This window comes from Vulpes vulpes, chromosome 3 (genome assembly GCF_048418805.1).
Source record: "Vulpes vulpes isolate BD-2025 chromosome 3, VulVul3, whole genome shotgun sequence".
NCBI classification, from domain to species: domain Eukaryota; kingdom Metazoa; phylum Chordata; class Mammalia; order Carnivora; family Canidae; genus Vulpes; species Vulpes vulpes.
The window spans coordinates 34733360-34759527 of NC_132782.1; the positions used below are offsets into that span (position 1 = coordinate 34733360).

Consider the following 26168-nt stretch of genomic DNA (forward strand, 5'->3'; position numbering starts at 1 on the left):
TGCATGATATTTTAAATATTGCAAATCTCACTTCAAAGCAATAGTAAGATATTTTGGATAGATAGGTCTCATGGCTCCACGTGCTTCCAATAAAATGATAGCATGTTGGTTGTATCAGAACCTTGGTGTTGAAAATGCTTCAAATTAATCAGAAAAACTTTTTTTTTTTTTAATCAGAAAAAACTTTAGTCATTTTGTACCTCTAGGTGTAAAACCTCAGGATATTAGAAGACACAGGATGCTGACCATGTTAGTATCTACTATCCTCTAAATATTCATGCTTATTAAAAATTCCTGTATTTAAATCCTAATCTCCAAAGTAATTGTATTAGGAGGTGGGGCATCTGGGAGAGGATTAGATCATAAGGGCTTCATCCTTGTAATTGGGATTACAATTGGGGTAGAAGTTTGCAACCTACAAAGAATCCTCACTCCATCATGTTGGCACCCTGGTCTTGGACTTCTTATCTCCAGAACTGTGAGAAACAACATTCTGTTGCTTTTTATGCCATTCAGTCTGTGATACTTTGTCCAAAAGGACAAAGATGTTATCTAAAATAATGCTCTTATACTTATCGACATTATTAGCATCCCACATGAGGACTATTACTTACCATATAAATATAGCTTTTACTTGAAAACCTGAAGTAACTAGGATTTGTGTAGAAAATAGAAGAATTGGGTTAAGATATATATGTATATATGTAGACTACTGAATGATAGATAATCTTTCTGAAGGCTTTCATAGGGAAGAAAGATGCAAACCAATCCAACCAGCAATGACTACAACAGGGTAGCAAATTTAAACTGAATTCTATTAGACCTATTCAACAGAGCTGTATATAAGAGCAATCCAGCAGCATAGACTATATAGATCAATGATGAAAAAAGTTAGGATGATGTAATGATGGACTCTGAAGTCATACAGATGAGGACAAAAACCAACATATTAATAATTCCCTATAAATTAAATAATTATGTACTTAGGCATACTCTTCATCCCCTATTTTGTACAATATTGTGATCAAACAAAAGTATTTAGCTATTTGCTCCAGTATATTCCCACTTGGGATAAGAAAACCACGAATCAACCAAAAAACTTATCTATATAGGCAAACAGAATATTTATAAACACTTGCTTTATGTTCCCCTCCTCATTTTGGCTTGTAATCTAAAACTAATTTGCCAGAAACTGCTCAATCCCAACTAGTACTCCACTTTTTAAAGCTTACCATAAAACCACACAACTAGGCCAAAATATCATAAATATCCTTCCCTAGTTTCCCCATTTGGAGAGTTTACTAAGACTCAATGTTATGGGTTGAATAATTCACATGTTGAAGTTCTAACCTTCAATATCTCAGAATCTGATGTTATTTGGAAATAGATCATTGCAGATGCAACTACTTAATTTAGAATAAGGTTATAATGGGGTGGAGTGGGTAACAGATGTGCACACAAGGAGAAAACCATGTGAACATGAAGGTAGAGATTGGAGTGATGGTTGACAAACCAAGGAAGTCCAAAGATGGCCAGAAAACCACAAGAAGCGAGGCAAGAGGCTTGAGATGGATTTTTTTGTCACACATCTGAGAAGGAACCAACTCTGATACCACCTTGAACAATAGATGTCCTCATACTCAATCTGTGGTACCTTCTTACGGCAGCCCTGGGAAACTAATACACTTAGGATGCAATTCTTCCTCACTGCAATAGGTCTCATAAACTTAAATTTGTTTATTAATAGGGTTTTTTTGGGGGCATTTTGGACAGTCAACATAGAAATATATTAAAGTTTTGGTTCTGCCACTTAATTATGTTATCTTAAACACTTTAATCTCCAAAGGATTAGTTACCACATCTAAAAAAACTTAAACATTGTATACTTCACAGAGATGTTGTGAATGGTCCAATACCTGCCATACTAGAGAACTTATATTAATGGCATTGATGATGAGGCTAACAACAATAAATATCACAATGATGCTGGTAAGGGTGGTGGTGATATGGTGGTAATTGCAGTACGATGGTCAACTAAAGGAAATCCAAAGACCTCTCTACGATCCTATGAAAGGGCATAATTCACATTTAGATAGGTCTATTTTTCTAAGTAGAGATATCTTTGAATCAACTTTAATAAAAGAATGGCATGAATAATTTGCGGCATTCATTTTCATTTAATAACTTAAGCCTGAAGTCCTTAAAAAGTTTGTTTCATGAGTAGTTTTAAATAAACTACTTGACATAATTTTATCTTATTAATTTTCCTACCAAAGCAAAACTTCATAAATAGTGCAAAGGTAAAATAACAACCCCCCTCAAACTGAGTGATCCCATACAAGATAAATAGGGAGTTATAATTAATGAGGTTTTTATTGAACTTTCAATTATTTAGTAGCAGTATATGTTAATTTAAATTATCCATTACGAGCCTTATCCTCCAATGTAATCCCTTTCTCTGTCTTATTCTTTCACCTATTTGTCACCATACCATTTTTTTTTGTTTCTACTGCCTCATTTATTAACTTAAAAAGCATCCATGTGCCCCTTCTACATGCCATTTACTGCACTAAATGCAGACATGATCCTTAATCTCATGGAGTTTAAATAATGGAATTTGAACACACAAGACATCAAATATCACTGTCTTTGAAAGTATTACAACATTACTATTCTCTATATGCATACACAAACACACGTATAGCATTATTATTCATAGACAGGTATTTATATATCCTGACATAAAAATACTGAAAAGATTAAGGGAGGGATATATGCTTTGTGAAAGTTTTCTACTACTATTATATTAACCCTGAGTGCTGGCTGTTTAATAATGGCTCCCATCTGTAGATGAGAGGGAAGTTAGGCACCACTAACCACTTGGAAAGGACTTTTGTCTAGAAAAATTATTGATTGATTAAAATAAAGAAGTAAATAAAAATAGATGAAAAACTTAACACTATATGTCTGCCAGCTGCAGATCATAATAAAAATGTTACAGAAGAAGGGATACTGATAAATAAAAAAGTCTAACTAGGATATGGGGTAAAATGCCATTTGTCACTCCAGTCACCAACTTACTTGTCTTTCCTATAACATTTAGCCATATTTAGGACACCATCTTTCTTTCATCTCTTTTGTCTAACATCACTGAGTTGAGCCTGCTGATTCTTGAGTTGCATATAATTCTCTCCATGAAATGGATTTCCTTTTCTTTTTTGAATCTTACTGTCATTTGTAGGTGGTCTACTCTCAGTCTTCTCTTTTCCACAGGCTAAGGGGTTTTATCTACTTTTCTGGCTTCAACTACCATCTTCAAAATGATGATTTCCTAATCTTTATCTCCAGACCAGATTCCTGGTTTTAGTTCATTATTTTGTTTATGAAATCCTTCAGATATATCAACTTATGTTCCAAATCATGTGTTTCTATTTGTTGCTTTCATTTCTTGGATGAAAGCATCATATCTATATTTTGCCTATATATATTTTGAAATTTTGTGCCATTCTTGGCTCCGGCGTCTCTCACCCTTTGTACCATAGAGCTACATTAGCCAATTCCCTTCCAATCTATATATTTAGACAATTTTCTACAAGTTTTTATCCATTGATATAATCTAGTTATTTATTATTTTTAACCAAACTTTGGTCTCTACTGACTAAAAACCAAAGTTTAAATTCTTTAGTATGATATTTCACAAACAAGTCCTAGCCTTTTTTTTTCTTTCACCTTAGAACAATTCTTTCTTTCCCACAGGCTATTTTGCATAATATCCATATGGCTTCTGGTTATAGTGCAGCAAGTTATTCACCAAACAGGACCCACCCTTACTTTTACTATCTCTGTTCCTATACTTATGCTATTTCCTCATCTGCCTGAAATGTTCTTCCTCCATCTGGTTATCAGGTTTCTTTCTATAGTTGCTTTCCTTGATCCTCACCAACCCATCAGAGTTCATTGTGCTCTTGTCAGTGTTTTAATTTCACATTATATTTACTTCTACTTATCATTTATCACATTGTGTTTCTGTCATACTTCAGTTTTCTCTACTATACTGTGAGCCTTTTAAGACCTGGGATCCTTTTTGTATTAAAATAGTGAAAACTGATGGACAACCTTGAGTAAGTCATGAATCTCTCAATCTTAGTATCATCAATCCATAAGGATGAAAAATGTAAACATGCTGGTCCGTCTCAGAGAGTTCATGTCAAAATTAAGCAAAGAAACAAAGTATATAAATGTGCTCAGGAAGGAGCAAAGGACTACCTTAAAACTGATTTTTTACACTTGTCAGGAATTGCTCTTGTTATGTCAGCAAAGTTAGAGTTCTGAAATTAAAATTACTATAAATATGTGCTTGTGTATTGAATTCCTTGTGAAGTTTCTCTTCTATAATCTACAGTTGTTAAGACTTGTAAACCATTTCTGTAGGACAGTAAGTCCTTAGAGGGCTTTGAATACAGCAAGTTATTTTTTCAAGTGTGTGCTGAGGATGGTACTCATTGATGCTTATATGGGGAGGGGGGGTAAATTTTAAAAAGATAGATTGGAAACAGGGAGTTTACATAGAAGGCTATTGCAGTACGAGAGTGAGAAAATGTGAACAATCGCCAAACTGTGGAAAGAGTGGAGATATCCACTGACAGATGAATAGATAAAGAAGATGTGGTATGTTCTCCCATATAATAGAGTATTACTCAGCCATCAGAAGGGATGAAATCTTATCATTTATATTGACATGGATGGAACTGGAGAGTATTATGCTGAATGAAATAAGTCAATCAGAGGAAGACAATTATCATATGGTTTCACTCATATGTGTAATATAAGAAACTGCAGAAAATCATAGGGGAAGGGAGGGAAAATTGAATGGGAAGTCATCAGAGGGAGACAAACCCATGAGAGACTCTTAACTATAGGAAACAAACTGAGGATTGCTTGAGGGAATGTGGGTGGGGGTAATGGGGTGACTGGGTAATGGGCATCAAGGAGGCCATGTGATGTGATGAGTGCTGGGTATTATAGGCAACTGATGAATTACTGAATACTACATCTGAAATGAATGATGTTCTATATACTGGCTAATTTAATTTAAATTAAAAAAAAAAAGTGATAGGCTAAACCAGGACAGTAGTTGTAGAATTAGAGAGGAGGGGGTCAGTTTGATAAATGTTTAGGATAAAATGTCTAAAATAGAGTACTTGGTAATTAATTGGATGTGTAAGTCTTAAAAGGAGTCTAGATTGCAAGTATTTCCAGATTTGATGAAATGAGTGGATACAAATTCCATTAACTTAGAAAATATAGAAACACATGAGAATTTAGGACAAAAAATAAGTTTTAAACATTTGAAGTAAGGTATTTGTGAGATATCCATCTAAATTTATCCCAGAAGATGAGTGACTGTATTATTTCAGATGTTTTTGGTTCAAGACCAAATTCTAAACTGAAATAAAAAATAAAAAATGTGTGAGAAAATTTGAGAAGCATGCACATAATAATCAAAATGTAAAGAGGACCATACATAGTGAGTGTAGCACAGATCTCTGAGTAACAGCAAGATCTCTGAATGGCACCTATATTTAAGGAAAAATAAAAACAAAATCTATGAAAACATTATAGATAGAATAATCAAAGTAAACATCATCATATGAGTTTGATTTTATGAGACTCAAAAAGATAGAGAATGTCTGGGAATGAATAATCAATACTTCAAAGGAAGTAAAGAAATACAATAAGATGAAAATCATCTATTGGAAGTCGCATTTCAAAGACTCCCAGTGCCTTTTGTCAAAAGAGTTTCTATGGATTAGTGAGCACAGGACACAATGCGATCAGTTGAGGAGTAAATGTGAAAAGTGCAACATTATGAACTACCTTATTCTCTCTAGAAATTCATGTTAGGTTGAATGAAAAGTCAAAAAAATATCTATCACTACCTGAAGAGAATAAAAGAACCAAGGCAAAGTGTATTTGTTGTTTTAGACAAGATCGATGTGAACTTATTTTTAATGTGAGAGAAAGCATCCGGAAGATCAGATGATATTTTAAAAAAAAAAAACAGGAAAATTTTAGGGAAATAAATAGATTACAGTCTTAAAGGGAAGGAATTACAAGCTCAGGAAAATTACCCAGAAAAATGAATTGTAACTGGAGGAGCCATTGGAGAGACAAGTGTTGAAATGAGGATAAAAATATGGCAGAAGAGTGTTAGTGCATATACATAGGGAAGAAAACACTCAAAGGTTATATTCAATTCATTTCTACAATATATGGAGTTGACCAGACTTTAACTTATTACCATACCAAAATACACCCTTTGAATTTTTTTTTTTGAGAAATAATCATTTAAAACATTTAGTTCATGTAGGTGTTAGGGCATTGATCTAAAAAAAAAAAAACATTCTGCACATGTCTTTTCTGTGTACTTGGCACTTAATGAACATGATTTAGGTGAATACAATAATATTTAATCTACCTACGTATCTTGAAGGTGGAATCTATGATGACCCTCTCCTTACAAATAGGGAATTGAGAACCAATGAGTTCCACACATGAGCTCAAGATCATACCATAGGTAAGTGGTAGAGCCTGGATTCAAACACAGATTTTTCTGACTCCACAGCCCATGCTTTCATTCCTATGCCATGCCTACTCCTTCCTGCCAAAATTCTCCTTAGCTGAAGATTTTGATTTCTTGAATGTCAGTGGAAAAGGATGATTTTCCCCATCTCTTGTTCTAGTTCCCTCCAAGACTTACTCTACTTTATATAAGCAGCATGAATGCTATGTACAGTTAAAAGATATAATCAAAGACTTCCTGCTTAGACTAAATAAAATTGAATCTAAGAAGTCCCACATGCATTTCCTTCATTGTAATATTCTCCTTTCTGCAAAAGAGAATATACACATCAATACTTAAATTTAATATATGAAATTAAAACACTTGCAGGCTTTGAATGGCACTGACATTCATAATGTGCTGGGCTGAAGAAAAAGGTAATTACAGCCATAATTTTGGAAACATAACCTTCTCATTACTATTCAAAGTAAAACAGACTTGAGATAATGTGGAGTTTAAACAGAAGTGTAACAATCTAAGGGTCAAATGTGGAACAATATTAGGACATTATTTTCTGAATTCACCCATTTTTTTCATTTCAATTATTTTTTTCAAGTTTTAGGAAAGTCCACAGCATTGGCCTTATTGAAAATATTGAAAGTATTCAAGGTCCCTTTATAGTTCCATTCATATTGAGATAGCATTCTAATTTTAGACCTAAATGAAACATTAGAGATCTTAATTTAACCCAGAAACACAAAGTAAAACATAAGAAATTCAAATGGCTAAATGATTTTTTAAAAATTGCAAAACAGTTCCTGGAAAGCCAATAATAAACATTGCCTCTGTGTGTGTGTAGGTGTGTGTGTGCGTGCGTGCACATTCTTTAAACATTTCACCTTTTCCTGTACTTTTAAGAGGGGGATAAAAATTGTAATTTAAGTCTTAAAAATACATATCATTTCAATGAATTTATGATGAGTTTTTGATCTTGAAGTTCTCATATGCAAACAAAATACTTTCATAGGACCCAATCTTCATATTTTAGACTTTCATTCAGCTCTTCCCCCTTATATGTCTTGCCTTCTTTCATATCTTAATCACTGGATGTGTGCCTTATACATTATCATTAAGTAGTCTATGTCTTTGTTTTGTTTTGTTTCACATCACAAAGATCAGGAAGGAGGGAAAGCTGAGTTGTAGCAACAAAAAAAAAATAATAATAACACTTAGCAGAGGGTTTCACAAAGTAAGGCATTTCCTAATTAATTCCTTCAGCTAATAATCTGATGGTAAATAGTTAAGATTAAGTAAATATATGTTGCCAAATAAACTTTCTGAATAAACATTAATTATTCCATATAGTAAAGCAAAATGAGCAGTGTTTGTGTTGCTTCCATAATTGTGTTGCTGTCATGAATAAAAGAATAACATCTGACAAAACATTTGCCTTAATGACATTAGTAACAATGTTCTTATTAACATAAACATAACAAATGTATATGCATTAAATAAAGAAATAAAATAACTAAATAAAAGACCAAAATTTATTTATTTAGAGTAAAAGATGTAAATATATGTTATACAGAAATATGTAATATTTATATAATAAATATACAATATTTAATGTTTGTCTATGGAAAATAAATGATAAAGAGTCCTATAGTATAATAAATATAGAATAAATACATAAAACTAGTAAATATTATTGCAAGTTTAACAATATTTATCAAATATTTGATATATGGCAAGCTCCCCAACTTCTCTCTGTGCTTTAGCTTTCTCTGCAAAGTGAGTATGACAAAATCTACTCATAAAATCATAAGTATTATATGAATTCCTATATATAGAACTTCTAAGAAAATTCCTAGAACTGTTAATCGAAGTAGCACCTCTGTCAGAAAGGTATACCTGTCCCCAATTTGTAGATGAAGAAAGCTGAGGTTTAGGACAAAGGATGAAGAAATTTTCTAAGGAAATACATTCACTCGTTGGCAGGATGTTAACACAAACATATGACCCATTCATTCTCATTTAAGCCAGGGGTCCTTAAATGCCAGGTCATACGGCGGTGCTGTAGTCCAGTCCATAATAAAATGAGACAGGCCATAATGTTGCAGAGGGATTTTTTTTCATAAAATTAACTACATGCTAATTAAAGAGCTATTTTTTTCTTAAATTATGTTTTTTCCACTGTCTTCTGATATTAAAACATTTTTCTTTTGCATGAAATAAATTGAAAGTAGATGACATCTCTTGTTTTTTTGTTTTGTCTTAATGCACTTCACTAGTAAATTTAAGGTTGGTACTCTATGTCAGACTCAGCATTCTTATTTTTTGATTCATTTCATTTGTCCTCAAAAAAGTTTTAAATCTAAAAAGGACTGATTAAATCCTTTAGGTTTTTTTCATCATGTCAGACATAGAGATAAAAATATTTTCAGTGCATTTATTTAAATTTTTCATGGCTGTGTACCTTGTGTGAGAATATAAATTTCAACTTTGGTTAGTTGAGCCTCATACACGCCCTTACACTTACATCACTGATTCAAACTATAGAATTCTACTACTTCAACCATATACGACCTACAAAGGTTAGTAGGCATCTTCATGAACATAAAACAATAAAAATAAACTACGTACCTGAAACACTTCCACACAAGTAATATCCGCATGGTAAAATGTCAAAATAATACACATTTTCTGATTGGTAGGAGGTTTAACAGATTTTCAATATATATGCTAAACACTACATAACGGAGGGTCATAAGACTCCCAACACTAAAATATAATCTGATGATGAAAGATGTCTTGTAATTTAAGCCATTATTCCTAAGCCAAGTACCATTTTAAAATAAATACTAAATATTTTGGGTGTTTTGGAGAATCTGGCATGCCCACTCTATGCAGGTAAAGTATTAGGGAAGGATGTGAGGATTTTTTACTGCCCTTGAGAATCACTTATAAGCAAAAGATTTGATTTATGTGTAGATTTCCTCTAAAGTACAGAAAACTGTCTACGAATAGTTATATTCGTAGAGTAGAGAGATCGTAGATTCGTAGAGATAAGTAGAGATCATGTCAATCCTTCTGTTCTATAATATGCATTAAAAATACTGTACGTATAATGAATGATATATAATGCTAATAAGGCTCACTGTGAAAAACCCTCAGTTAAAATCCACATAAAATAGTAGATACTCTGATCACTCTACTTTGTAGATAAAGCAACTGAGGCACAGTGAGTTTAAGTAACCTACATGAGCAGTAAAGCTGGGAGATGAACCCAGGCAGGGTCTGTGCTCTTAACCATTCATTATAGAATATACCGCCTATAATACACGTTACAGTATCAACAGACATTCTTTAGAATCTTTGCAGATGAAAAAAATTAAGTCCCTGTTCACCTCATATACATCTCATATATAAACAGAATATATAACTCTGCCTAATGTAGTGATTTAAAATCTTAGCTCGCCCTGAACTTCTTTTAACCTGGGAATTCCACTCTTCTCCAGTAATTTTATTTTATTATTTTTTTTTAAGATTTGATCTATTTATTCATGAGAGACACACAGAGAGAGGCAGAGGGAGAAGCAGGCTCCCTGTGGGGAACCCAATGTGGGACTCAATCCCAGGACCCCAGGATCATGCCCTGAGCCGAAGGTAGACGCTCAACCGCTGAGCCACCCAGGTGCCCCTCTTCTCCAGTAATTTTAGATACACATTTTATTTTACCATATTTCAGTTTTTAAAACAGGATATCTCCCCACTATATATTTTAGATCCTCATGCTGACTGAGCTAGGCAATAGAGATGCTCTCTCCATTTTCCTATGAAGTTCAAATAACTGTGAAGGAGGCGATCTCATAAACTCAAGTCATTGAATGTTTAGCTGAATGTTCTTTTCTCTTCAACTTGCCTCCTTTCTTCTGGGAGGCTGATAATCCTTTAAATATCAGATGTGCCACTAGGTGATTATAAATTATTTCACAGTCTATCAGATGGAGTCCCAGAGGAGGTTCCAGGAGGAGCCACTGTAGACAAGGGGAAGACACTTATGGGGCCACAGGGTGGCACCTGCTTGTCCCCTCTGCTATTATGTTCTAGTTAGAGCTGGTTTGGCTCCACCAGTGCATCCCGGCCACATCGTGGGGTAGGGTGCTGCACCCAGTGACATCATAACATGGTTAATATACTATGTACCACTGAGAATGCAGCAGGATTGACACAAATAAGTTGCAAGGTGAAAAAAAGAAAAAAAGAAAAAAAAAAAAACCCTGTTATTCCCAGATCTTGGAGGGAAAGAGTTTTCTCAGTAATGAGAAATCCAAACTTTAATACGGTCTTTAGTAAAACTTGGTCTCTCTGGTAAGGTCTCAAGTCAATTTAACAACAGCATTTCTTTGAGGTCAGAGCCTGTTAGCCTTCTGAAAAGCTTTCTGTTGAACAGTCAGTCAGTGCTTTTCTGAGGGCTGTATTTAATCAACTGTGAAAGAAATGAGGGATTTAAAGGTCTTAAAGTTAAGGGCAAAAGAATCTAAACATCAGGTTAAGAAGAAACAAATACATTATTCAAATCCTGGGAGAGATGCTCCAGTCCTTCAAAGTCCTTTGGCTAGAAATAGGAAGAGATTACCTATGTAGTCGTGACCTCATGTTCCGTAATCTGGGTGAAAACACCCAAGGGAAATTAAAACCAGGATATTAGCCTATCTGAAATTTTATCATTCACTGTATTTTTCTTATTATTATTTTAACACCCTTTTTTGTCAAATACTAAGCCCAGCCTAGGAGAAATTGTGGAGAAATCAGAAGAGCATAGTTCTCAGAAGAGAAATGATTGTTTAAATCCATCCCAACCCTTCTCCCCATTCCCCTTCTATGCCACCCCATTGGCATCTCATTTAACAACATATGAATGATTTCACATTAATATGGTTAGATATCCCTGGGCAAATTACATATTTCTATTCTTGTTACTACTTACTAAAGGCTAAACGAAAGTCTTTATTTCCCTCTGTAACCCAGGGAGCACATGTGGATTTAATTTCAGGACTGAAATTTGTTTCTGGAGTATCTATAGTTTGGGGCAATGTTTTCCTTTAGCTAAATGCATTCATTTTAATCATTCATTCCATTTATTCATTTGAAAATCAATAAAGACACAAAATTAATTCTGCAATTCACTAAAGCAAAAATCCCATTTAATTGAATAAATAGGTATTAAAGAAAAGAGCTGTTGTAGCCCTAATGGATAAAACATGTATGCTACATTTGTCTCTTGGTAGAAGTCTCTAAAGACTACAGTAATTGTGACTTCAAAAAATTATCCAAGCCCCAACACAGAACAGACTCTTTCCTTTGTGGATTAAAATATAAAGAAAGAAAATATGCTTTTGATTTCTGATAGCATCTTCCCTTAGTTTTCATTTGAGAATAATCAGTTATCTCAATTTTCCCTCATCCTCATTTAAAGACAGTGAAATTAAAAAGACATTGATGTTCTACTTTTCAAACAATGGGTCACTTCTGATTAAACTTCGATTGAACATTAGACTTTCAGACTTAAAACAAATTGCCTCCTTTTGCTTTTCAATTTGGACCCAATTTCCTGCTGCCCTCAGGTCACTTGATGGCAATTAATTGATTATGAATCAACAGAAGGTGGACTCAAATTGGAAAAATAAAAATAGAAAGAGAAAACCTGTTTTTTTCCCTTTAAATTTATGACCAATGTTTTATAAATGACTCAGTTCTCTCTCAAGTTATATACACATATATTCATAATTTAACAAATTTTATGTTTATAAAGTATTTTTAGGAAAAGTAGACTGCTCAAATTTTACTTGACTTTAGGTTATTTGACTTCTGAGAAAAGTTTTAATCAAAGAACCATATCATACTCTACATTATTAAGATATTTCCTTGTGATTTGATACAATAACCAAATCTGAAGGGTAGCGGTGATTCTCACCAATCTCTCAGTACAGGCAGCATGGTTCACTTAAAGATTAAGTAGGAATTTTGGACCTAAGTGTGAACTCTGTCTCTGCTGACTACTATAGTAACTTCAAACAGGCATGTTAGGTCTGACACTGTTCCCTATGTATATTGTTGGGATCCTGATATAATGCACACAGAGTATTATTATGTTTTGTTAGTATTATATTCTTATAAATAACATATATTTTAAAGCTCCTATTCTCATAATAGTTACATATTCTTATTTAGTATTTTTATTCATTTATTTTTTAATATTTTATTTATTTATTCATGAGAGACACACAGAGAGAGGCAGAGGCACAGGCAGAGGGAGAAGCAGGCTCCCTGCAGGGAGCCCAACGTGGGACTCGATCCCTGATCCTGGGATCACACCCTGAGCTGAAGGCAGATGCTTAACTGCTGAGCCACCCGGGTTTCCCTATTTAATATTTTTAAATGAAATAATACAATAAGCAAAACCCTTAACGCAGTAGCTTGCACAGAGAAGCTGCTCCAAAACTGCTAATATTTATCATTTTATTAACGTTAGCCTGTTATTAAACTCTGTATCCAGTGATTAGTGTGACTTTAGATACCTAATACGTTTACTTGTTTAATGTTAATTATTAAAAATTAATACTTAATAATGCTTATTTAATATCTTTGAACATTTATCAGAATCATACATGATCAAAAATTCTATGCAAAAAAAGGTGGCCTTTTATTACTCAAAAATGTTCAGAATATTTTAGAGAATATTTATAGGATCGTTTGGAGACTACATATTCAAAATGCCTACTACCAGTAATTGATTGTAAGACCAATAATCAAGAAACAAAAGCTTAAGATGTTCTGACTAAATTATCATAGGCACCTGGGTGGCCATGGGCAAATTTATTCTCATCTTTTCTTCCCTCATCTATAGCAGTTAAACAAATGTTTATTGAGTTACAAGCTATTGCTTATACATGAACAAAGGAGAATAAACCACAGTCTTTGAGAAGCAAATAAGAGAAGAGACATGAAGTATAAACGCACAAGTGTGTGTGTGTGTGTGTGTGTGTGTGTGTGTATGGAAGGAGAAATACAATTTACTTAAGCAAACAATCTAGAGAGAGGGAAGCACACACGTGTGTATATGTAATATGAAGTTCACATGCACATGAGTGTGTTATATAAATATGTGCATGTCTGTTTACGCACTTATGAAGAAATCAGCTTTATTTAAAATAAAGTAAATGATAACATGGAGGCATGCAGAGGATGCTAATCCCAAATAATGAAGTTTTAGGGCAGGCATCCTAGGAGAAGTGCTTTCTGAGCTTAGCCCTGGAAGGTAAAATGTAGTCAGGGAAAAAAGGGGTTAGATTATTTCAAACAAAGGGAAAAACATGTTCAAATGCAGACAGATGAAGAACTCCTTACTCCTTAACTGGATGCTCTAAAGAGTTTGGTGTTAATTGGCTAAAATGTTTGAGTTGTGCAGTGTGGCAAAGATATGAGGAAATGGAAGGTCATTGAGGATCTTAATCTAATGCCAAAGAATTTGGACCTTATTAAAAAAAGAATCAGGAGACATCTTTACAGTTTTAAACAGGGAAGTTCAATTAGAGTATTTCAATGGCATCTGAGTTCTAACATTCCGTGATTTTATCACAGGTATAGTACTTGGGAGACTTTCTTTAAAATAGTTCGTGTTAAAAAAATAAATAAAAAAATAAAATAGTACATGTTAAAAAAATTAAAACAAAAAAATAGTTTATGTTTATGAACTCACTGTAAAAAACATAATAATAGAAACTCATAGGCATATGTATTTGCATAGACACAGTGTAGTTATGAAATGGAAAAGAAGTATTATTTTTATATTTTTTATGAGTATATGCTGGAAAAGACACTTATTAAACATATTCGTTATAACCATGAAAGATGCCATATTTGCTTTAAAGATTGGCAGTGTTTTTTATGGTTACGGTTTAGTAATGCAAACTACGGCCAATGGGGAGTGAAGATGCAACCTATTTACAAGTCATCCTAGGTCATTTTCTACCTAACAAAACTCTCTTCCTGTGTTAACCTGACTACAATAACAGAATTTTGTTTCCATATTTACATTCAATAATGTCTAAAACATGTAGACCAGCTCAATGACGATTATTTTATTCTTTATCCGTATAATTATATGACACACCAGCAGAGTGTGTACTGTTTGCAGAACAACTCTCACTTCCTAATTTACTAAGAAAGAGAGAAAGCTGAAAAATACCTGCTTTCCCTGGATGACCTTTTATGTCTTTCTGCTTTTAAATTAAATTCGATACGGTGTATTTAAGTCACTAACATGGTGAAATGAATAACAGTAAAATCTTGACCAATATACAATGACTAACAATTCTTAGAAATTATTTTTCAGCTCCCTATCTTAAATCTAGAATTGGTATTTCAGGACCGGAAAAGATACTAGAAATTAGGTTGAACCCTTCTTTTTATATCTGAAGAAACTGGCATGAAGGCAACGGCTGATGAGAGTCAGTGCTTCTCTAGTCGCTGTGCTGCCATTTCTTACCCCCAGGTGACTTTCCTAAAGTGCTCATCAAAGCTGCCAGTCATCATAACACAAAGAGGGCTAGCGCTTTGCACCAGAAAGAGCAAAGGGGGAGTGAGGGATATGTAAGTAAATTTCCTCTCAACTCTCCTGCACAGCATCTGGATTTCTGCCCCTTGCCAAGTACACAGACTTTAATGAGATTTTTGGAAAAGGCCAAGAAGAGTAGAAACATGAACTCTAACCATGTATTCATGGCGACAGTATTCCTTCACACGCAGTGACAAACACTCACATACCCATGCTCTTAGGGTACACAGGTACAAAAGGACAGCCTATGCATGCACTCCATTCCTTTAAAAAGTGAACGTCATATCCATACGCGTTGACTTTCCTCAGTGAAAATCTTTCCCATGCCCCCTTACTGGAATTATTCTAACTTTTAAACAGGGGTCTTTAAATATATGGAAATCCTTGAAAATCTTCCCATTGGCCCCCGCCCCTTTTTAAAATTATTTCAATGCTCCCAATTACACTGTTCCAAGCTGCACATGATTTATTTATTTATTTATTTTCTATTAGCTAGTTCTGATAGATTTCAATACTGAAACCAAAGCCAGGGTTCAATCTCTAGTTGGGCTAGTAGACTTGTTATTGAAAACATTTCCTTTCTGGGGGCACCTGGGTGGCTCATGTGGTTGAGCATCAACACTTGGTTTCGGCTCAGGTCCTGATCTCCTGGTGGGGAGAACTAGGCCCAAGTGGGGCTCCATGCTCAGTGGGAGGACTCAGTCTCCCCTCTACCTCTGCTCCTGCACTCACTCTCACTCTCTCTCTCTCTCTCTCTCTCTCTCTAATAAATAAATCTAAAAAAGCAAGAAAGCAAGAAAGCAAAAAAGCAAGAAAGCAAGCAAGAAAGAAAATCCTTCCTTTCTGGATTTCCATTTTCATCCTAGTTAGTGATCTTAAAAATATGCACTGCTAACCAAAAGAGAAACCAAAAAACTCAACACAGAAAGATGGCTTAGTACAAACAATCATCACTACTAGAAAAACTAAGTCGCATAGGGCCTTGGGTCAATGGGATTATCTTTTTGTGTGTTATGTAGTACAGTGGTGTCAAAGGATAGTGGTGCACACCAGCACTTAACTGGTTTTGTAAATATTTCAGAAATAATAAAACCAATGATATAAACAAGGTCTAAGTTAAGCATAATGGCAAAATGGTAATACTTTCTATTTTTACTATGATGCTACCCTGGAAGTAATTATACTTTGCATAGAACAGACATTCAGTAAACTTGTGATAGAAAAATAAAGATCATTAGCATTTCTATAAGTTCAATCCATCATAAAGCCTATAGTATCATTAAATCAACCTATATTTAAAGAGACTTATTTAAAAGACAAATTCACACCCCCTACACAAGTGCTATAAAAATGTTTAAAGGATTGTCTCATTTTGCATTCAAGGGGTATGCCAAAGTCTGTGGAAGCATGAAGGAGAAAGAAACACTGGGGAAGAAAAAGAAAAGCAGAACAAAAATACTTCTTATGTCTGCACTGCGGGTCTTCGTCTTGTTATAAAATGGATTTTCCTTTCAATAAATAAAGCATCGGACAAGGGACACATTTTGCAGATGAACTCCCTCCTTGTAATCAATTATATATTCTAGAATTAAAAAAATAAATATAGAAAATGTAGATTTAGGGAAAAAAATGGAATAGAAAAATGGAACTAATATATTTTATTTAAGAGATTAAGGAGGACAAAAAAGATTTTAATAAAAAAATATAAATTAACCATAGCCCACAATCTGAAGTTGTAAGGTATTATCTTCCATAAATGAAAAGTAAAACAAACAACAATAAAAAACAAAACAAGGCAAAACAGAATGAATTATCTGTTGGGCGTGCCATATACGAGACTGCACATTCTGGTAGCCCTGGGAATCCAGAGACAGGATTCTCCCCCAGGCTTTGCCACCAACCTGGTGACCTTAGGCAAATCCTTAACATTACTGCTCTCTAGTCTCCTATTAATGTGGGACATCTGGCTTCCTTTAAATTCTAAATTTCTCAGACTTTGGCTTCTGTACTTTCCCCCTCGCATATGACCTGTTCTTCAGACTCTATTGTTTCTCAATCCAGGCTGCACATTAAAATTACCCTGAGAACTGTTTAAACTCACGGATGCCTTGGCCCCAGCCAGTACAATTAAATTCCAATCATAAGATTGACCTTAAAAGATGACCTTTTAAGAAAATCCCTTTTGTTGGGAGTCAACCTCTTCTCTCTTTTCAAGGCTTGACTGAAAAGAGAGGCATCGTCACAGGCTCTTAAGAGCAGAGAGTTTATAACAAATTTGAACTACATGGTAACTGTTATCTCGTTTTATTCTTTTTTTAAGATTTATTTATTTATTTATGATAGACACAGAGTGTTACCTCGTTTTATAACCTTTCAGACAACTTTTCCTTACACTTGGAAGTAATACGTAATAAAAACCAGTAGACATATGGAACCCCTATCCTGCCTTTATTTCTATAGGCTCCATTGTCTTCACCGAGGAAACAGAGATGGAGTTCTATTTGGTGTGTATATGTGAATCTGTCAAGGAGCACGCAAACGTGATTCCGTCTCAAATTGTGAGTGGAAAAAGTTTTCAACAACAACAGAAACACTAACAGAGCAGAGGAAAAAAGTATGATTATAAATTAAATACCTACTATTACCATGCATGTAGAATATCAAGAAAACATCCGAGAAAAATGTAACAAAATTTAACAAATGATATGTGATGACCGATGACTTTAAAATACTATTGTTTTAGTAATGCTTCTCATTTTTTTCAACTGTGTGCATGCATTATTTAAAAAAAATAAATAAAAACACCTGAATTGGGGGAAAAAAAAAGCCCATGTTTCTTTAGAAGTCTCATCTGGAAAACATTTTGGCTTAAAACCAGAATTCTCCTCATGCTCATGAAAAAGTCCAACTTCACAATACACCTGCTTACTCTCCTCCGTGCAGTTCTTTTTATATTCACTGAGTGAGCTGCAATTCAAAAGCTTTTGTGGTCTTTTCTCTTTTCTCTCCATTTGGTATGGCATGAAAGACATTTCAAAAAAAAAAAAAAGACAACATAAACAACTCAATTGCTTGTTAAATTTTATGTTAAGGATATGCACTGACCCAGCAAAATCGCCACAGACAGCCAGACATGCTGCTGAAATTTAAGCATCCCTGCCCATCTACTTGTTTACAGAGAAAGCAGGTAGTGACCTGAAATCGCTTCGCCCTTCTTCCCCGACACTTCAGCTAGAGAAACGAAACCAGGAGAAAGGACTGGAAGTATGCTAGGTTTTCCTTATGCGATTCTATTGGTCTCAAGAAGAGCCAAATTGGAGGGGGTATTAAGGACAAACTTAACACAGTCCACTCTTATATCTGAATGCGGAGCTGTGACTCCAACACAGGAGAGGCCAGACCTGTCGTGTTGCCTCCTGTTGCCCAACCGGGAAGAGCTCTTGGTGAACATCCAGTGGTTTCAGGGGGAAGGTGATATGAAATGTTATTCCTCAAATATCGCGAATATGTCAGCTGAATTTACACGGAAGGAAAATATCTTTGTCCTAGGTGTGACAAAAAAAAAAGAAAAAGAAAGAAAGAAAGAAAGAAAGAAAGAAAGAAAGAAAGAAAGAAAGAAAGAAAAGAGAAAGAGAGAGAAAGAAAGAGAAAGAAAGAAAGAAGAAAGAAAGAAAGAAAAGAAAGAAAGAAAAAGAAAGAAAGAAAAGGATCTTCCTCCTGTATTCCCATTTGCCCTCCGTTCTTTTCTGACATCCTCGGCAGCAAATGTGAGCTCGTGTGAGCAAGAAGACACGTTGCAGAGACTCTGGCCCTGCTCGACCATCAGAAAAGGGAAACCAACAGTCCCCTGTCCTCCACACATTAGGATTTCTCCTTCCAGTGCCTTTGCTTTTCTTGCAAGCAAACCTCACCAAATTCCTAGTTCTAGTACCTGCTTCTAGCCACGGTGCTGGGGCATGAAATGTTCATTTGTATTCTGGGGAGTCCTTTGTCAGATTTAAATCCTTTTGCACGTGAGAAAGAAATAGCTCAACACCCTTTGGAGCTGCAAGGATCTTTTTGTTTGGGTTTGGTTTGGTTTTTTGTTCTGTTTCTCCCCAGTCCTCTCCCTCTCTCCTTTCGGGATGCAGAACACATAGTGACAACATGAGGACCAGTTGATAAAACTTGCCTCGGGGGATCAGCTGGTAAGGTTCCAGGCTTGCAGCATGTGATCCTGGGCTTAAGCACTCTTCCTTGCTGGCCTTGTGAGGACAAAATCCTCCTTTGGGTTCTCTCTCACCAAGAGATACAAAGCTACGGGGCAACAGCACTCTGAAGAGAATAATGCCTTTATTCCCTCTGAGGAAATGCTCCAGTGACTTGCTTTGTAATTCAATAATTTATTATAAAACAGAGACAACAACATAGGCTGCAATTTATTGTTTCATGGCATCAAAAATAGAAGGCTATGTTGTAAGATTACAATTAAATGTGGGTGAAGATGCTCAGGTTGAAAAACAAGCAGTATGTATCTCAGGCGTTTTTAGGCTGAGGACCAAGTGAGGGTTGGAGAAAGGAGTCTGGGCAAGGAGAGATCAGACCTATGCTAAGGATCGAGAAGGCAGCCGACGAGCGTGTCTTTTGCCTTCCCCTCCAAATTCAGATCACCTTTCCTCTGACCAACCCAGTTGTCATAACAAAGGCCTTGGCCTGCGTGACACATACACATGACCTGATTTCACCTAAAAAACTTTCCCTACTTCCTGCTGATGCACTCAGTTTCTCTTCAATGGGAATATCATCTTTCCCATCCATGGCTAGAAAAAAAAAGGCTTATAAAACTGAGGCAGCTTTGAGCATATGCATGAACTTAAAAAAAATTATACTCACAGACTTTATTTATAGAGTAGCATGAATGAGTGATGTCAGATACCTGAGCAGAGCTCAGAAGACATGAAAGGGTCTTCCCTAGATGAGGAAGGAGCAAAATCAAAGGATCTGGTGGTGCTGAAGTCACAGGTAGGTAACTGGCATCTCATCTCTGCCAATTCTGATTAAAAGGTAGAGACTAGATAACATGGAAGGGAAATATCAGACAAACCAAAACTGAGGAACATTTTACTTAAAATAGTGGGGTGGAGGGAAACAAAAGTTGAGTATTACAAAAACTTCAATATCTAAAAGAATAAAAAAAAAGAAATTACAGTTAGCTACCACCTTGCAACCAGTTGGATGGCTGGTTGAAAGAAAAAAATAGGGGATCCCTGGGTGGCTCAGCAGTTTAGCGCCTGCCTTTGACCCAGGGCCTGATCCTGGAGACCCAGGATCGAGTCCCACGTTGGGCTCCCTGCATGGAGCCTGCTTCCCCCTCTGCCTGTGTCTCTACCTCTTTCTCTGTGTGTCTCTCATGAACAAATAAATAAAATCTTTTTTTAAAAAAATAACAAGTGTTGGTGGGGATGTGGACAAAGTGAACCCTTGTATATTTTGTGCAGATACAAGATGGTGCAGCTGCTGTGCAAAGCAGGATAGGAGGTTTCTTAGAAATCAAAAATAGAATTACCATCATGATCCAACAATTGCACGTCTAGGTATATATCCAAGGGAAGTGAGAGTGGGATCTTGAAGGGATACGCTCGTGTTCATAGCAGCATTATTCAGAATAGCTAAAACATAGAAACGATCCAAGTGTCCACAGATGGATGGATGAAAAAGCAAAATGTGGTAGATGCACACAATAGAATATTATTAACAAGGCAGGAAATTCTGGCACACGCAACAGCATGAACCCTGAGGACGTTATGCCAAGTGAAATAAGCCAAATGCAAAAAGACAAATACTATAGGATTCCCCCTTAGAGGCGGTTCCCAGGGCAGTCAGAATTAGAGAGGCAGAAAGCAGAATGGTGGCTTCCAGGCCAGAAGAGACGGAGGGATGGGGAGTTACCATTCATCGGGAATAGAATTTCAGTTTTAAAAGGTGGAAAAGTTAGGGAGATGAGTGTTGGAGACGATCGGTCACACAATACGAATCCATTTACTACCCTTGACCTGCAAACTTAGAAATGGTTAAGATGTAAACTTTATGTTGTGTGTATTTTACCACAATAATAAAAATGAAAAAAAAAAATTTAAAAAAGACAAAGACTATGTAAATGTTCCAGATTAATGAGACTGAAAAGCAGAATAACAAAATGCACCTCCGAATGTAGACTGGTTCTTGTACTGGAGAAAAATAAAGTCTATAAACCGTACTATTGGGCCAACTACAATATGAACAGTAGACTAGATATGATTTTATTAGTTGATTCTATTAGAATTTTATTAATGATCAATTTACTGAAGTTGATACTGCGTTGGGCTATGTAAGGGTATTTCTGCTTTAGGGAAATGCACAAAGACATATTTTTGAAAGATTGTTTATTTGAGAGAGAGAGAATGGGGGGCAGGAGCGAAGGGGGAGAGAATCTCGAGCAGACTCCACGCTGAGCTCTGAGTCCGATGCCAGGCTCCATCCCATGATCCTAAAATTGCGACCCTGAGATCACAACCTGAGCTGAAACTCAGAGCCGGATGCTCAATGGACTGTGCCACCCAGGCGCCTCCAGAATAACACATTTAAGGCAAAAGGACATGGTGTCCATAGCTGACTCTGAAATATCTTTTATTATATTGATGTATATAGGTACATAGATAGCTATTTCTATCTCTATCTTAATATCTATCCACCCATCCAGGCATCCAGAGAGAGAGAACAAACAACTGCGAAATGGGGAAAATATTAGCCATACGCAATTCTGGGTAAAAAAAAAAAAAAAAAAAGGCTTATAAAATTTTGTATTCTTATTTGTATTATTCTATTCTTATTCTCTAAACTCTTCTGTAAACTTGAAATTGTTCCCAAATAAAATGTTTAAAAAAAGACTTAAGGCCCAGATTCTGCATATGGAATCTGAGACCCTTCGAATTTGGCCACAGCCTGTCTCCCCAGCCTCTTTCCAGTTCCCTTAACACGGTGCTGAAACTTTCTGAATCACAGCATGGATTTTCGTTCAAGTCCTGCAACTTTGCCATGCTTCTGCATAATAAGTATTTACTGATCTAATAAAGCCCAGATCGATTATCATGCCCAGGCTTCCCCATCAGAATTAAATGCTCACTATTGCCTCTATTAGGATGTAGATACAGATATATACACTGGTACCGTATTTATAAGTGCACACTATGGCCATGGCCTATATTACACCCATATTATAGTTTACTCGAAGTTTCAAATCAATGAATGATTAATAGTCAATCATTGATCAATCATAATTGTTAATCATTAACTAATTAATGTTAAGTGACTATGGTTCCATAAAAGACTCATTTAGAAATGGATATAAATATATAACTCATGTATTTTAAACCGGATAATGCTTCTCTGCCTTGGCTTTTATTTTTCCACGTACTCTCTCCTTTCCATGTACTCTAACTATTGTCAATAGTTACTATGTAGAGATAAGGAGCCTTCTAAATCTGTATTTTCTGAAGATATGCTTATAGGCTGTGAGAATTGAGAAAAGTATATATATATATATCAATCACATATATATTAATAAAGTTCAGGTCAATATGAATACACACTAACATATATGTTTACATATATGTGTGTGTATTCAGAGAGAGAGAGAGAGAGACAGAGAGAAAGAGAGAAGTTCCAAGAAACAGGGTTTAATTTTGTCAAAGCAGAAATTGTATTTCTGTAATTACTTTTGGTACAGACTCTACAGCATAGCTATGGCTATATATCTTCGCTGAATGTCTGTTTTATAGCTAAAGATATTACAAAACCACAATGAAAGTCAATGATCTGATTTTTAGTTTTGGTGTTTGGTGTTTCTGGAAGATATTGAATTTATGTGTTAAGGTATTAAACCCTCTGTTTATCCATGGCCCAGCTACCATGTAGTATATAGCCATTTTATCAAATAACTTCAATTTCTACCCAGAACAATAAATATCTCTCTGGATAAGCATGATTCATCCACTGTGTTCAATCTATTCAAGGTATTTTAACAGTAAAAAAAAAAAAATCTAAAATGCCAGATTTTGACAGTCTTCATGTATTTTGCTGTGAACTTACAACATGCCCCAAATCACCAGATATTCTGTGCTCCCGACACATGCATTACATTCAATCACTCTATCAATATCAAGTGGGACTTCTCAGATTGTGTCCAACATCACAGAGCTAAAAATACGACTAATAATAATAAAATTTAACTATGTGGTATAAGAAAGCGTTGGAGAAAAGCATTTATTTGGCCAGGTACATAAATAAGACTTTAGAAATAATTTCTGAATGTACGTATTTTTAAATTTTGACATTAAATAATATTCCATTAATTATTTCGATTTTTATCATTTTAAAACATAGTTACATAAACTTTAATAAGAATACTAAAATGTGTTTTCAAAGTAAGCATCAGGTACCTTAAAAAAATAAATCAATAAAGAATTATTAGATGGCATTTTTAAGGTGTGAAATGAAAATGCTGTCCTTCAGTTTAGCCATATGCCTAAATTTGTCCTTCCTGAGAGGGGAAAGAAAGAACAAACAACTCTTTGTTAGACACAGATTTCTCTGTATCATAATTAGAAATGCAGATGGGAAGTTTAAATTAGGCAATGGCTGACAGGAGGAAAGACATTTGCTTTATAACTGTTGGGAGTGATTTCAAGTTCAAATCCTTTGAAATGAAACAAGGTCCATTTGTCACGGAATGTAATACAGTGGCACATGGTCGGGTTAGTTGGCTCCAGTTTGGTTAAGACTCAAATGCATTTGTGGGACAAAAGGCACATGAAGTACAGACACTGGTAAGGGATGTTCAGCAAAAAATGAATTCATCTTCCGTTTCCAAAAGCTAACATACGACAGCTTTCCAAATCTCTCCAAGAACTCATCTAATACTTCTCTGTGATCGTTTTTACCTTTAAAAGAGGAAACATCTGCTATGCAATGAGATGTGATTCTTTTACAATTTAAGGGTATATATATGTATGTACATTTCAACACACACACACACACACGTACATATATTCCATTATTTTAGATTTCCCTAAACTTCTTTTTATAGCCAAGGATGTACAGCTGAAGATCTTATAAGTAATTTCCCAAAATAATTAGAAATATTGGTGCTAATCCTTGAAATTATGTCTAGCTTGATCTAAATTTGCAACGTTTCAAACCGCAGTATGATTTTTAAATTTTAATTTAATTTAATTTAATTTAATTTAATTTATTTTATTTTATTTTATTATGATTTTTATTTTATTACCTGGTATTTATTTTTACTAAAATTAAATTTTAGGAACTAAGGAAGAGAAGCCGTGTCCTGCTCTCGCACGGCTGATATGGGCCTAAGATTTGCACCCATAGAACAATTAGATAATAGTGTTTAAACTAAAAGATACTTTGAATGATTCATGTGTATTAAATGAAGACGACAATCTTAAACCATCTGCATGATAATGTTGATTTGTACATAGAGTGATGAATACTATCATCGTAGTAAAGATACCGATTTTGTCAGATGAAGCCTAAACTACCGAAGAAACATTGTCAGTGAGCAAAATTACTATGTTCCGCCTCATTACCTGGAAGAAGAGTGTATTCTAAGACCTACCTTCCTAGGTTTCCTTGTCTTGCATGAGGGTGGTCCCGGGAATCTTCTCAACTCCTGGTTTTGCTCCATCAGTGACAAGATAATATATACATGAATCAGACAAATCTAGAGTACTAGCTTTGCTAGAAAGGTGTCCATTTGAAATGTGTCCAATGTGAAAACAGTTCACTCTTCTCTAGTTTTTCAGCCTTGCTTAGCTGCTCCACAGAATCATTTCTCTTCTCTCAGTCACCGAATTCACTGCCTTCTCTTCTTCCATTCTCCTTCCCCCGCCCCATCCCTTTCTTCTTTGTAGTTCTGGTACTTTGTTGGTTCATACACCATCAGAGTAGTAAATAATTAGTTTTATTTTTATTTATTTATTTTTAAATAATTAGCCTTATTAACTACCCATATAAGCTTTTGGTTTTACTTATCGTGATGGTTTCATCTGTTTTTCTGAATTATATGCTAATACTATTTATTAATTCATAAATATAAATGATGTATTAACATTGTGTATTTCAAGATAGATTTAGCTCTCAAACAGCCATCGAATTACCATCCCTTACCCCAAACACAGTTTTATAAACACTGTTCTTAGTTCTTGCGTATTTTTAAAATTTCAAAATATTTAAATCTCTATTTTTAGTCCCATTACCTTTTAATTGTACCTCAATTTCTCCCCATATAGAATTAATGTAATAGTGCCTCGATGCTTCTTTAATCTCCAAATATGCAACATTTGCGACTTTTAGCAAGATTCCTATTATTTACATTGCACTGTAGTGTCATAATTATTTATATGAGGCTTTATTTCAAAAGTCGATAACCAATAAATAATATATATAACAACTTAACTATGTAAATATCATTCACTACTGAGGCCAGCAGGCTGTAACAATTACATATATTTCCGACCAGTAAAATGTAATCCCATTCCACTCAAAAATACTATTCACGTAAATTTTCCTGTCTTACTTATTGATCAAAATCAAGAGACAACCCAGTCAACTTCATATTTTAGTCTGGCTTTAGCTTTGGTTTTGTTTTTTTTTTTTCGTCCTCTGCTGAATTCTCTGATTGTTGGGTTTTCCCCCCACCTCCTTACTGAGTGAAGAAACATTTTCTGTCTCCAAATATTCCAAATATGTGCCAGCTCATTACTTGTTCTATCCATTGTTTGAATTCCATCCCATTCTTAAGCTCCACTGATTTCATATTCTGTTTTAAATGAGAAGTTTCATATTTCAATTATAACTCTCATATGAATTTTGGAACACTTGCTTGGATCTTTGTGCCCCTTCCAGATGCCTGTCCCTCTGCTTCTTTTCAGACCATTGGTGTTTTGGATA

General features: G+C 35.0%; 1 protein-coding gene across 4 annotated transcripts in view; it reads right to left on the minus strand.

Moving 5' to 3' along the window:
- Nucleotides 1-26168, minus strand: part of NAALADL2 (N-acetylated alpha-linked acidic dipeptidase like 2) — an 878960-nt gene that overhangs the window by 142831 nt on the left and 709961 nt on the right. The window lies entirely within an intron of this gene.